A 14,427-nucleotide genomic window follows, 5' to 3' on the forward strand; every position below is an offset into this window, starting at 1 on the left:
AAAGAGTACTGAAACAAACGCCACCTAAATTAGATATTCACCTGGGGGTCTATGAGTCTTAAATAATTAAGTCAGTGACTAAATTATAGCAAATTGAAGACACAAGCATCTAGGCAGTGGTGGATGGTGGAGGAGAGAACTGTGAAAGAATATAAAATGAATAGGGTAATTTATCTACCTTTACACTGAAACTGTATCAAAAAGCAAACTTGTCTCCTTATATACCCTTCCTTTCCTCCACAAAATAAGATGAGGTCTTTAAAGAAGTTATGAATCTCTGTTGCTATCCAAATCGGGAGCTCAAATTTGAAATATCCATGTCAGCAGCTGACAATACTTCCAAAAGAAATTCTGATATATTTTCTCTTGTGTAGTCAGCTCCTTTTAAGAAACCAGAATTATGCTTGAGGTGTAAGTACATAACAACCAAAAAACCCACAACCCTGATAGAAAAAATAAATCTTTTCTCCAGAGATGACTGACTGTTCCTTTGTGAGAAGTGGACTGCAGAGTGCTACCCTTGAATTTTGCTCTGGGGGACATGGGCACCTTCCTACCTACATCCCAGCCCAGTATTACTGCAGATCCCCAGGCATCAGTGGAGGTGTGCCATCGTTTTACATTTAAATGGAATGGATTGGAACCTTATCCGCAAGTGATAGAAGCCCCACATTGCTCAGTTTTTCCAAAAATTCTGGCAGGGGAAAGAAAGAAGGGTAAGGATGGTGTATGCTTTTCTTGGTCAACTCAGGCTCTGAGTCACTTTTCAGTTTGTGATGGACTGTGATGCTGTCCCCAAGAATGGTGTCTGTATGGTACCACATCACCCCTGAGGCAGAATACAGTGCTTTCTCCTTGATTTATCCCCTAAAATATCACACTAGTTAGTGTGAGTGTGTAGAACATCTTAGTGAAGGTTTGAGGATAACAAGGGAATTTAGTTAGCTCAAACTACTGCATAATTGCACTCATCTCACTTGCTAGCAAAGTAATGCTCAAAATTCTCCAAGCCAGGCTTCAGCAATACATGAACCATGAACTTCCTGATGTTCAAGCTGGCTTTACAAAAGGCAGAGGAACCAGAGATCAAATTGCCAACATCCGCTGGATCATGGAAAAACCAAGAGAGTTCCAGAAAAACATCTATTTCTGCTTTATTGACTAGGCCAAAGCCTTTGACCGTGGATCACAATAAACTGTGGAAGATTCTGAGAAAGATGGGAATACCAGACCACCTAACCTGCCTCTTGAGAAATCTGTATGCAGGTCAGGAAGCAACAGTTAGAACTGGACATGGAACAACAGACTGGTTCCAAATAGGAAAAGGAGTACATCAAGGCTGTATATTGTCACCCTGCTTATTTAACTTCTATGCAGAGTACATCATGAGAAACGCTGGACTGGAAGAAACACAAGCTGGAATCAAGATTGCCGGGAGAAATATCAATAACCTCAGATATGCAGATGACACCACCCTTATGGCAGAAAGTGAAGAGGAGCTAAAAAGCCTCTTGAAGAAAGTAAAAGAGGACAGTGAAAAAGTTGGATTAAAGCTCAACATTCAGAAAACAAAGATCATGGCAGCCGGTCCCATCACTTCATGGGAAATAGATGGGGAAACAGTGGAAACAGTGTCAGACTTTATTTTGGGGGGCTCCAAAATCACTGCAGATGGTGACTGCAGCCATGAAATTAAAAGACGCTTACTCCTTGGAAGAAAAGTTATGACCAACCTAGATAGCATATTCAAAAGCAGAGACATTACTTTGCTGACTAAGGTCCGTCTAGTCAAGGCTATGGTTTTTCCTGTGGTCATGTATGGATGTGAGAGTTGGACTGTGAAGAAGGCTGAATGCCGAAGAATTGATGCTTTTGAGCTGTGGTGTTGGAGAAGACTCTTGAGAGTCCTTTGGACTGCATGGAGATCCAACCAGTCCATTCTGAAGGAGATCAATCCTGGGATTTCTTCGGAAGGAATGATGCTAAAGCTGAAACTCCAGTACTTTGGCCACCTCATGTGAAGAGTTGACCCATTAGAAAAGACTTTGACGCTGAGAGGGACTGGGGGCAGGAGAAGAAGGGGACGACAGAGGATGAGATGGCTGGATGGCATCACTGACTCGATGGACACGAGTCTGAGTGAACTCCGGGAGTTGGTAATAGACAGGGAGGCCTGGCGTGCTGCGATTCATGGGGTCGCAAAGAGTCGGACATGACTGAGCAACTGAACTGAACTGATGGTGCCTCTTCTGACTTCCCTGGTAGCTCAGATGGTATAGAGTCTGCTTGCAATGCGGGAGACCTAGGTTCAATCCCTGGGTCAGGAAGATCTCTTGGGGAAGAAAATGGCAACCCACTCCAGTAGTCTTGCCTGGAGAATACCATGGACAGAGGAGCTTGGCAGGCTACAGTCCATGGGGTCAGAGAGTCAGACACAACTGAACAACTTCACTTTCATAGGGCCTCTTGGGCTTCCCAGGGGGTTCAGTGGTAAAGAATACATTTGCAATGCAGGAGACCTGGATTTGATCCCTGGGTTGGGAAGATCCCCTGGAGAAGGAAGTGGCTATAGTTGGGTTTTAAATAACCATTTGCTTTTTCTCCATTATACTTCATGGTCCTTGGTATTACAGATTTCACTTTTTCTGCCATAGGATCACAGGCAAAACCTTCTCCACATTGACGGGTTTGTGGGCCATCAGTGGGTTGCCCAACAGTCTCAAGATCCAAATCCTTACTGGTCATGCCAGGACACTCTGATTAGGGAAGGGACAGATACTTAGAATTTCTTGAGTATCTACTCTATGTCCTGCATGGTAGATCTACATTCAAAGGACTGAGCAAGCGGGTCCTAGTGTTCCTGATCTTACAGATAAGAAGGCTGAGATCAGAGAAGTAACTCACATAAAATTACATGGGTATTGGAGGCAAGGCTGGGGACTGTGCCCAGATCTTCTAGCCAGCAAAGCTGTAATATGTGCCCTTTCATCAGACTGTGGTGTTAGGGGAAAAAAGATGTTAAACTGTATTTTCCAGTATAGGATGCCCCCACCCCCACTGCTGGGGAACTTTGTTTCTGAGACTTTCCCAAACAGCTTCTCAGCTTCTCTTAGCAAGTGATAAGGTTTCCCTGTAAACTGCCTGGAGCAAAGAGCCTCAGGAGTCCAAAAGAACCTTTTTCTATGCCAAGCAGAGGGAGATTCAGCTGTTAATTTCAGAGATCAATAAGTAACTACTGCTGCTGCTGCTGCTAAGTCGCTTCAGTCCTGTCCAACTCTGTGCGACCCCATAGACGGCAGCCCACCAAGATTCCCTGTCCCTGGGATTCTCCAGGCAAGAACACTGGAGTGGGTGGTCATTTCCTTCTCCAATACATGAAAGTAAAAAGTGAAAGTGAAGTTGCTCAGTCGTGTCTGACTCTTAGCGACCCCATGGACTGCAGCCTACCAGGCTCCTCCGTCCATGGATTTTCCAGGCAAGAGTACTGGAGTGGGGTGCCATTGCCTTCTCCGAGTAACTACTGAGTTGAAAGATAAAAAAATAGTTTTCTATATATAGGTCTTTAGTTTCTTTAGGTAGATATATTCCTAAGTATTTTATTCTTTTCGTTGCAATGGTGAATGGAATTGTTTCCTTAATTTCTTTTTCTACTTTCTCATTATTAGTGTATAGGAATGCAAGGGATTTCTGTGTGTTGATTTTATATCCTGCAACTTTACTATATTCATTGATGAGCTCTAGTAATTTTCTGGTGGAGTCTTTAGGGTTTTCCATGTAGAGGATCATGTCATCTGCAAACAGTGAGAGTTTTACTTCTTCTTTTCCAATTTGGATTCCTTTTATTTCTTTTTCTGCTCTGATTGCTGCGGCCAAAACTTCCAGAACTATGTTGAATAGTAGCGGTGAAAGTGGACACCCTTGTCTTGTTCCTGACTTTAGGGGAAATGCTTTCAATTTTTCACCATTGAGGATAATGTTTGCTGTGGGTTTGTCATATATAGCTTTTATTATGTTGAGGTATGTTCCTTCTATTCCTGCTTTCTGGAGAGTTTTTATCATAAATGGATGTTGAATTTTGTCAAAGGCCTTCTCTGCATCTATTGAGATAATCATATGGTTTTTATTTTTCAATTTGTTAATGTGGTGAATTACATTGATTGATTTGCGGATATTGAAGAATCCTTGCATCCCTGGGATAAAGCCCACTTGGTCATGGTGTATGATCTTTTTAATGTGTTGTTGGATTCTGATTGCTAGAATTTTGTTGAGGATTTTTGCATCTATGCTCATCAGTGATATTGGCCTGTAGTTTTCTTTTTTTGTGCCATCTTTGTCAGGTTTTGGTATTAGGGTGATGGTGGCCTCATAGAATGAGTTTGGAAGTTTACTTTCCTCTGCAATTTTCTGGAAGAGTTTGAGGAGGATAGGTGTTAGCTCTTCTCGAAATTTTTGGTAGAATTCAGCTGTGAAGCCATCTGGACCTGGGCTTTTGTTTGCTGGAAGATTTCTGATTACAGTTTCAATTTCTGTGCTTGTGATGGGTCTGTTAAGATTTTCTATTTCTTCCTGGTTCAGTTTTGGAAAATTGTACTTTTCTAAGAATTTGTCCATTTTTTCCACGTTGTCCATTTTATTGGCATACAACTGCTGATAGTAGTCTCTTATGATCCTTTGTATTTCTGTGTTGTCTGTTGTGATCTCTCCATTTTCATTTCTAATTTTATTGATTTGATTTTTCTCTCTTTGCTTCTTGATGAGTCTGGCTAATGGTTTGTCAATTTTATTTATCCTTTCAAAGAACCAGCTTTTGGCTTTGTTGATTTTTGCTATGGTCTCTTTTGTTTCTTTTGCATTTATTTCTGCCCTAATTTTTAAGATTTCTTTCCTTCTATTAACTCTGGGGTTCTCCAATTCTTCCTTTTCTAGTTGCTTTAGTTGCAGATTTAGGTTATTTATTTGACTTTTTTCTTGTTTCTTGAGGTATGCCTGTATTGCTATGAACTTTCCTCTTAGCACTTCTTTTATAGTGTCCCACAGGTTTTGGGTTGTTGTGTTTTCATTTTCATTAGTTTCTATGCATATTTTGATTTCTTTTTTGATTTCTTCTGTGATTTGTTGGTTATTCAGAAGTGTGTTGTTCAACCTCCTTATGACCCAGCAATCCCACTGCTGGGCATACACACCAAGGAAACCAGAATGGAAAGAGACACATGTACCCCAATGTTCATCGCAGCACTGTTTATAATAGCCAGGACATGGAAACAACCTAGATGTCCATCAGCAGATGAATGGATAAGAAAGTTGTGGTACATATACACAATGGACTGTTACTCAGCCGTTAAAAAAGAATTCATTTGAATCAGTTCTGATGAGATGGATGAAACTGGAGCCGATTATACAGAGTGAAGTAAGCCAGAAAGAAAAACACCAATACAGTATACTAACACATATATATGGAATTTAGGAAGATGGCAATGACGACCCTGTATGCAAGACAGGAAAAAAGACACAGATGTGTAGAGTGACTTTTGGACTCAGAGGGAGAGGGAGAGGGTGGGATGATTTGGGAGAATGGGAATTCTAACATGTATACTATCATGTAAGAATTGAATCGCCAGTCTATGTCTGACGCAGGATACAGCATGCTTGGGGCTGGTGCATGGGGATGACCCAGAGAGATGTTATGGGGAGGGAGGTGGGAGGGGGGTTCATGTTTGGGAACGCATTTAAGAATTAAAGATTTTAAAATTTAAAAAATAAAAAACTAAAAAAAAAAAGAAAGATAAAAAATAATAATAAAACTCTAAAGTCAGTTGAGAGATACTAAAGTTAATGGCAAATTGCATATTTGAAATAAAAATTTGGGGTTGATGATAGGTTTAGAAGAGGTAAGAGGATTAGTTGGAGACAAAGGGTGGTAAATGTGTACACATATGCCTTTATATACAAGTGGATACAGACATCCACACTTTTATGGCCTGCCTTTAGAAAACCACTTTACCAAGAATTGAGCTTCCCTGGTCGCTCAGCTGGTAAACAATCTGCCTGCAATGCAGGAGACCTGGGTTTAATTCCTGGGCTGGGAAGATCCCCTGGAGAAGGGAAAGTGGATTCTGGCCTGGAAAATTCCATGGACTGTATAGTCCACGGGGTCACAAAGAGTCGGACACGATTGAGCAATTTTCACTTTCACTTAAACAAGAATAGAGAAATGTATCATTGTAGCCGCCCTACTCTGTGCGTGTTGTAGTAAAATATAAAAATGTTCAGAAAGGTTAATGTTAAATGTATAATTCAGCATATTCACACTAGTATAACTATCACCACCAGCTAGCCAGAATTTTATTATTCCAAACTCCATACCTATTAAACAGTAAGTCCCCATTCCTTCCACCCTTTAACCTTGGTCACTATTCTACTTCTTGTCTCTACAGATTAGACTGTTCTAGGTACTACGTGGAAGTGGAATCAAACAGCATTTGTTCCTTTGTGCTAGGCTTGTCTCCAAGGTTTTCCCTATTTGATTAAGAAGAGTAGCTCTCTGGTACCATTGACTAGTGGCAATAACTTCTCTGGGGTGAAATACTTGGTTTGATCATGTACAGGGATACCTATGATAAAGAAACTATAAATATGCAGATTAATCAAGCAAGAATGATGTCTGTTTTCATAAACATTGGCACTTTAGCAGATCAGCAAAATTCAAAATTACAAAAGGAGAGCTTTATGTATACATTCTGCATATGTACATGGCAATATTTTGACACTAGGAATGAATATCAAACTTCTGTTTATTTAGGAAAGGTAACCAAGTTCCTACTATATTAAAGATATCAAGATAATGAGGTAAACATAGTGTTCTCAATAAAAACAATGTGAAAATTGTGTTTTTTATGCTTATTATCAGCCATTATTATGATCATCCCTCTAAAATATTATATATAATAAGGTAGCTTAAAAGGGTTAAAAACTGGTTTTTAAATAAATGGTTTACAAATATCATTTGTAGGAAGAAAGCCGTTTCTACTCTAGGGGAAGCACTGCGGCTTCATATAGTGGAAAGTATATTAAGAACAATATAATTCTGGCAAAATAATGCTTAGAAATTGAAAGGCACCTTACAATCTATAGATGGAATTGGGTAAATTGAATAAAATACAAAGTGTCTTCATTTTTTTTCCTGAGCTTATTTGCCTTTCTTTCAAGGGAAGGTTTGTTGTGTGTCTATATGTGTGTGCTTTAGTTTTAAGAACTTGTTTGACTCTTCGTTTCTAGTGCTGATAATCATACAAGCTTAGAATTTAAATGGTGCAAAACTCTGACCTTCATTTTTTATTCTCTCTTCAGACCATCACTGGGGAGTGTGGAAGTTGAAGCAGAAAGAAGGTCTGAAATTCGTGACGCATAACCCGAGCCTTTCTCTACGCAAGACTCCGTAACATATCTGTGTTTGAATCATGCTTCTCCCGCTTATCCAGCTTTGTGATCCAGCAGGTTCCTAAACCTCCCAGTGCCTCAGTTTCCTCAGTTCAGTTCAGTTCGGTCACTCAGTCGTGTCCGACTCTTTGCGACCCTATGAATCGCAGCACGCCAGGCCTCCCTGTCCATCACCAACTTCCAGGGTTCACTCAACTCACGTCCATCGAGTCAGTGATGGCATCCAGCCATCTTATCCTCTGTTGTCCCCTTCTCCTCCTGCCCTCAATCCCTCCCAGCATCAGAGTCTTTTCCAATGAGTCAGCTCTTTCTATGAGGTGGCCAAAGTATTGGAGTTTCAGCTTTAGCATCATTCCCTCCAAAGAACACCCAGGGATGATCTTTAGAATGGACTGGTTGGATCTCCTTGTAGTCCAAGGGACTCTCAAGAGTCTTCTCCAACACCACAGTTCAAAAGCATCAATTCTTTGGTAGTCAGCTTTCTTCACAGTCCAACTCTCACATCCTCAAATGGTGAACAATTATACACTTCATAGTGTTATGAGTGTTAAGTGAGTTTAAAGCACCTGGGCTTTCCAGGTGGCTCAATAGTAAAGAATCAACCTGCAATGTAGAAGACACAGGTTCATCCCTGAGTTGGGAAGATCCCTTGGAGAAGGAAATGGTAACCAACTCCAGTATTCTTGCCTGGAGAATTCCATGGATGGAGGAGCCTGGTGAGCTAAAGCCCATGGGGTCATAAAGAGCCATACACGACTGAAGTGACTGGCCATGCACTAAGCACCTATATTAATGTCTGACACATACTAACTATTCTCCACTGTTAACTGTTAACCCTTGAGCCTCACTTCCTTGATGTTCTCTCTAGACTCATGTGTTTTCTTCAACTTCCTTAAACTACGCTCTTGGTTTATCACACTCCTATCCAAGCTGTCAGTAACCTTCAAGATACATCCAGATTTTACCATTTCTCATGACCTCCATTGCATTTGGAAAAAAGTGATAGTTGCTCGCTCATATCCAGCTCTTTGCAACCTCATGAACTGTAGCCCACCAGGCTCCACTGTCCTTAGACCTCTCCAAGCAAGCATACTGGAGTGGGTACCATTCCCTTCTCCAGGGGATCTTCCTGACCTGGGGATCAAATCTGGGTCTCCCACGTTGCAGGCAGGTTCTTTATCATCTGAGTCACCAGGGAAGCCTCTGGCTCAAACTGTCAACTCTTCCTTGAACAACTGGAGAAACTTCCCACTGATTTCTCAGTTTCCTTTCTCCTTTCTTCTGATATTTTATCCAGAGTAGTTCCTTTAAGTAAGTTGTAGCCTGGTTATGTTAATCCTTTGCTGAAGGCCCTTCAATTATTTCCCATCTCATTCAGTGAAAACTTTAAATCCTAGCACAGCTTTTCAGGTGGCATCTTATCTGGCTTGAATGCCCCTTGAATCACCTCTTCTCTCTCTCCTCTCTCTTCCAACCACTGATGCCTTTGAATGGCTCATGTAGCCTCCTGCTCTTGCTACTCTCTTTTCACAAATACCAGGATGGCTAGCCTTGTCCCTTTATTTCTTTCAGGTCTCTTATCAAACAGGCCTGCCTTCCCTGACCACCGTGCGGAAGCAGCATCCATTTCCCTCCTCACTGTTTCCTTTTTCTATTTTACTTTTCTGCTTTGCACTCTTGTTGTTGTTCAGTGGCTCAGTCACGTCCGACACTTTGTGACCCCACGGACTGCAGCACACAGTTCTGTTCTTCACTATTTCCTGAAGTTTGCTCAAACTCATGTCCACTGAGTCAGTGACGCCATCCAACCATCTCGTCCTCTGTCATCCCCTTCTCCTCCTGCCTTCAATCTTTCCCAGCATAGGGTCTTTTCCAGTAAGCTGGCTATTTGCCTCAGGTGTCCAAAGTATTAGAGCTTCAGCATCAGTCCTTCCAATGAATATTCAGGGTTGATCTCCTTTAGGATTGACTGGTTTGATTTCCTTGCTGTCCAAGAGACTCTCAAGCATCTTCTCCAGCACCACCATTCAAAGGCATTCAATTCTTCAGCACTCAGCCTTTTTTTATTGTCCAGCTTTCATCCATACATGACTACTGGAAGAATCATAGCTTTGAGTATATTGACCTTTGTTGGCAAAGAGATGTCTCTGCTTTTTTAATACACTGTCTAGGTTTGTCATATCTTTTCTTCCAAGGAGCAAGCGTCTTTTAATTTCATGCTTGCAGTCACTATCCTTGCACTTGTCACTACCCAGTATATTATCTATTTTCTTTCTCCTTGATATGAGAGATAATTTTCATTCAGGCTATATCCCAAAGGCCTAGAACAGTATTTGGCACATTCCAGAGGCTCAGTAGACATTGAATAAATGAATAAAATAATGTGTCATTTTCTAAGAGTGACTTTGTTGGTACACTCATTTGAGTGATTGGACTTCCCACTGTAAATGGATTTGCATTTATTTATCAGTCTGTGAAAGATTGGGTTAAAAAGAGCTTTTTTGTTTTTTTTCTATCATAAATTCCTCTGGAGGTTTGGACATGGTTTCTCTTACTCACTTGTTCAGAGCCAATCAATGTCACCCTTTACTCTGCCAAAGTGGTTGCTGAGTGATGAGGCATTTTATCCCTCTGAGAGCTTAAGGTACTGGCTGTGTGGCATGTACAGTTGCTTCTGGCTATGAGCAAAAATCTAAGATTGATCAAGCCAGAATCTCCTAGTAGGGAGCACAGGCAAGGAATATTTGGACTCTGGGTCAGCTCAGAGGGTCTTTCAAGTCCTCCCTTCAACACTTGTGCAGGATTTTAGTGCTCATGAAAGCAGAGCACCCCAGAGAGTTGGCTGTAGTCTAATACACTGCAGAATCCCCACAGAGCTTCAACCACAGCTCTGCAGGGAGAACTGAGTCTCTCTGGTGACTAAGCTCATCATATACTTTTATAACTTAATTTCGAATAAAATATTATTTGAACCAAGAAAAAAGTCCCATGTGGATTTTGCTTTTAGAGCTGGAGAAATAAAGAGCTTTGCTTTTTCTCATTAAGATCATTTTTGTTTTCATGCTATAGCGCTAATATGTGCTGTGTGCTAAGTCGATGCAGTCGTATCTGACTCTTTTAGACCCCATGAACTGCAGCCCTCCAGGCTCCTCTGTCCATGGGATTTTCCAGGCAAGATTACTGGAGTGGGTTGCCATCTCCTCCTCCAGGGGATCTTCCTGACCCAGGGATCTAGCCTACATTGATGGGTGGGTTCTTTTCCACTAGCGCCACCTGGGAAGCCCAGCACTAACATAATGATTGCTTAATAATCTGGTGGTCATACTCTGCTTGGCTACTGTAATATACACAATACCAAAGACTGGATGATTTAAAGAAGAGAAATTTATTTCTTACAGTTCTGGAGGTGGTAGTCCAGGCTCATGGATTTGCTCCTGGTGAGAGCTCACCTCCTGGCTTGTGGATAGCCACCTTCTGGCTATGTTCTCCTATGGATTTTCCTCTGAGCAAGTTCCTGGAGAGAGAGAAAAAGGGGGAGGGAGAAGTCTATTTTTCTCTTCTTACAAGGGCACTAATCTCAGGAGGGCCCCCACACAGGACCAAATCCAAACCTAATTATCTCCCAAAGGCCCCCACCTCCAAACATCATCACATTGGTGGTTAGGGCTTTAATACATGACATTCAGTCCAAAACAGAGGTTAAGAGCTTTGAAGGCAGAGTGACCTGGATTCAAATCTTGGTTGAGATAACTACAAAGTACATTTAGGCAAATTCAGGTAGTTCAGATGACAGTAAAGAATCTGCCTACAGTGCAGGAGACCCAGATTCAATCCCTGGGTCAGAAGATCCCTTGAAGAAGGTAATGGCTACCCACTCCAGTGTTCTTGCCTAGAGAAATGCATGGATGGAGGAACCTGGTGGGCTACAGTCCATGGGGTCACAAAGATTCAGACACAACTGAGCAACTAACACTTTCACTTTTAGGCAAATTACTCAGCTTTTCTGCTACTGCTACTGCTGCTAAGTCACTTCAGTCGTGTCCGACTCCATGTGACTCCATAGACAGCAGCCCACCAGGCTCCCCCATCCCTGGGATTCTCCAGGCAAGAACACTGGAGTGGGTTGCCATTTCTCCAATGCATGAAAGTGAAAAGTGAAAGTGAAGTCGCTCAGTCGTGTCTGACCCTCAGCGCCCCCATGGACTGCAGTCTACCAGGCTCCTCCATCCATGGGATTTTCCAGTCAAGAGTACTGGAGTGGGGTGCCATCGCCTTCCCTGCAACTTTTCTAGGCCTCGGGTTTTTAGTACTGCCCTCTCTATAGAGCAAATATTTAGGTGGCAGCTGTCATTTCCATTTTTTAAATGCCTTTCTTTACCTTATGTAATTGTTTAAAATATTTTGGGAATTAATACATATCAAAAATAAAAACTGTCTTATTTCTGATATGTATTAAAATGTAAAATGTATTATCCTCCCAGTGGAAAATGGCTTTATCAGCTCAGTTCAGTTCAGTCACTCAGTCGTGTCTGACTCTTTGCGACCCCATGAATTGCAGCACCCCAGGCCTCCCTGTCCATCACCAACTCCCAGAGTTCACTCAGACTCACGTCCATCGAGTCAGTGATGCCATCCAGCCATCTCATTCTCTGTTGTCCCCTTCTCCTCCTGACCCCCATCCCTCCCAGCATCAGAGTCTTTTCCAATGAGTCAACTCTTCACATGAGGTGGCCAAAGTATTGGAGTTTCAGCTTTAGCATCATTCCTTCCAAAGAAATCCCAGGGCTGATCTCCTTCAGAATGGACTGATTGGATCTCCTTGCAGTCCAAGGGACTCTCAAGAGTCTTCTCCAACACCACAGTTCAAAAGCATCAATTCTTTGGTGCTCAGCCTTCTTCACAGTCCAACTCTCACATCCATACATGACCACAGGTTCTTGTTTTTTAAGGTGCCAATTTTCATATTATGTAGGAAATGTATGAAGTATTGTTTTATAATCATAAAACAAATATTAGATTGTAAGAATTTTATACTTGGAAACTCTCCACGTGTGTGCTCAGTCATATCCAACTCTTTGCAACCCTATGGACATATAGTTTATTTTAAATCAATCTAACATGAAAGTAGAAAGTAAATATGTTCTGAAAAAAATATATACGTATCTATTTTACTTATGTGAAGAAGTTAGCCAAGTTCTAACCATATAGTAGATGTTTAAGAGATGTTAACTTCCCTTCACCTCAATATCTACATAAACATTAACATAAGTTTTATATAGAAACCCATGACCAAAATGTTAGCATTTTAATTTTTTAAATGTCAGTTTCTATTTTAAACATTTTTTACTATTAACACTTTTTCATCTGCCTGACTCCCAAAATTTCTAATGCAGGCATAAGAGCTATGACAATTCTATTATCTAGAGTGGGCTCTTTAAGTTGTTAATCACTATTATGCCATTCTTTTGTGAAAATGTTCACTGCCAAATTCAATTGTCTATTAAGTCAGAACTTATTAAGAGCCTGCTGTGGAACCTCCCTGATGGTCCAGCCATTGAGACTCTGAGCTCCCACCGCAGTGGCGAGGTTTGATCACTGGTAGAGGAACTAGGATTCTGTATGTTGTGTGGTGCAGCCAGAAGGTCTTGGGGAAAAAATAAGTGTGCTGTCTACCAGGCACTGCACTAGGCAGTGGGTGAATAAGGCACATAAGATCTCTCCCCTGAAGCAGATTAAATTCTAGTGTGGAATAACAGATAATAAGCAAACAGCCAAAACAACTTCAGATTTTCAAGAGTACTAGAAAAAAGCCAAAGAATAACAAATGAGATATATATTCCTTTCCATATCTGGCCAGGGAAGGCCTCCCAGAGGTAGCACCATCTGAGGTGAAACTTGAAATCTGAAATAATCAGCCAGGCAAAAGGCAGTGAGAAGCACTGTATTGAGAGGGGAGTGCAAACCCACGGCCCCCAAGGCATCTTAAGGAGAGTTAACTCTTTAAAAAACAGTGGGTAGGCCACTAGGAACATAACAAATAAGTGAATCTGGAAGGAGATAATGGGTGAAGTAGGCAAGGGCCAGATCAGATGATGTTATGTAGTCCAACAGAAAATTATAGATTTTATTCTGAATTAAGGAGGAGAGTGACATATTAATAATTTTACTCCATATTGAAATGACAGTGACAAACCTGGCAATTGTGTGCTGAATCTGCTGCAGGGGGAAGAAAAGTGAAGGCTAGGAGCCCAGGCTGGTGGCTTTTTCCAAAATCCAGACCAGAAGTAATGGTGGTTTAGACTAAGGTGGTAGTAGTAGAGAGAAGGAGAAACGGAGAAATCAGACTCTTCAATTTGAAACTTGAGCAAATGAGAAAAATTGCTGGAGGGGGGAAACTTTGCACAGGTTTTGACAAGATGGGGAGTTATCAGGAGTTCTGTTTTTAATATGTGAAACTTGACATGTTTATAATATACAAGTAGAAATGTCAAATGTTGGATATGGGTCAAGGATAAAGACATATATTTAGGAGCTGTTGGCATCTAAGTGGTATGTAAATTCACTGGGTTAGGAGAAAGTATAACAGGAAAAATTATAGTAGGCACTTGATCAAGTTCTGTAGCACTTCAACACTTAGAGGTCTCATTTATTATAAGAAGGATCCAGGAAAGAAAAATAGTGATGGAGCACTCAGAAGAAATAAAACAAAAGAATGTGTCATTGAATAATATCAATGATTGCTAGCAATTCCTGTGCCAAATACTGTTTTAATTGCCTTAAACTAACTTAATCCTCATACTTTCAAAAGGTAGATAATATTATTACCCCATTTTAAAGGCACAGAAACTAAGGCATAGTTGATCAACTGGCCTGTTTACACAGCTCATAAGTGGCAGATCTAGGACTCAGATGAAAGTTATCTAATATGAGAGGCAATATTCTTAATTGGGACCTGATATTGGTCCTCTCATTTGCAAGTGAAAAGTAGCC

At 41.2% G+C, this 14,427-nt stretch overlaps 1 protein-coding gene across 2 annotated transcripts in view; it reads right to left on the bottom strand.

Annotated features, from left to right (window-relative positions):
* The window catches only part of IKZF2 (IKAROS family zinc finger 2), a 263,397-nt gene that overhangs the window by 16,892 nt on the left and 232,078 nt on the right, over positions 1–14,427 (bottom strand). For both annotated transcript variants that reach the window (XR_011254671.1, XR_011254672.1), the window contains exon 10: positions 10,834–10,951. The gene's annotated coding sequence lies outside the window, so the exon portion shown is untranslated. The remainder of the gene's footprint in view (positions 1–10,833; positions 10,952–14,427) is intronic.

This window comes from Ovis canadensis, chromosome 2 (genome assembly GCF_042477335.2).
Source record: "Ovis canadensis isolate MfBH-ARS-UI-01 breed Bighorn chromosome 2, ARS-UI_OviCan_v2, whole genome shotgun sequence".
Taxonomy (NCBI): domain Eukaryota; kingdom Metazoa; phylum Chordata; class Mammalia; order Artiodactyla; family Bovidae; genus Ovis; species Ovis canadensis.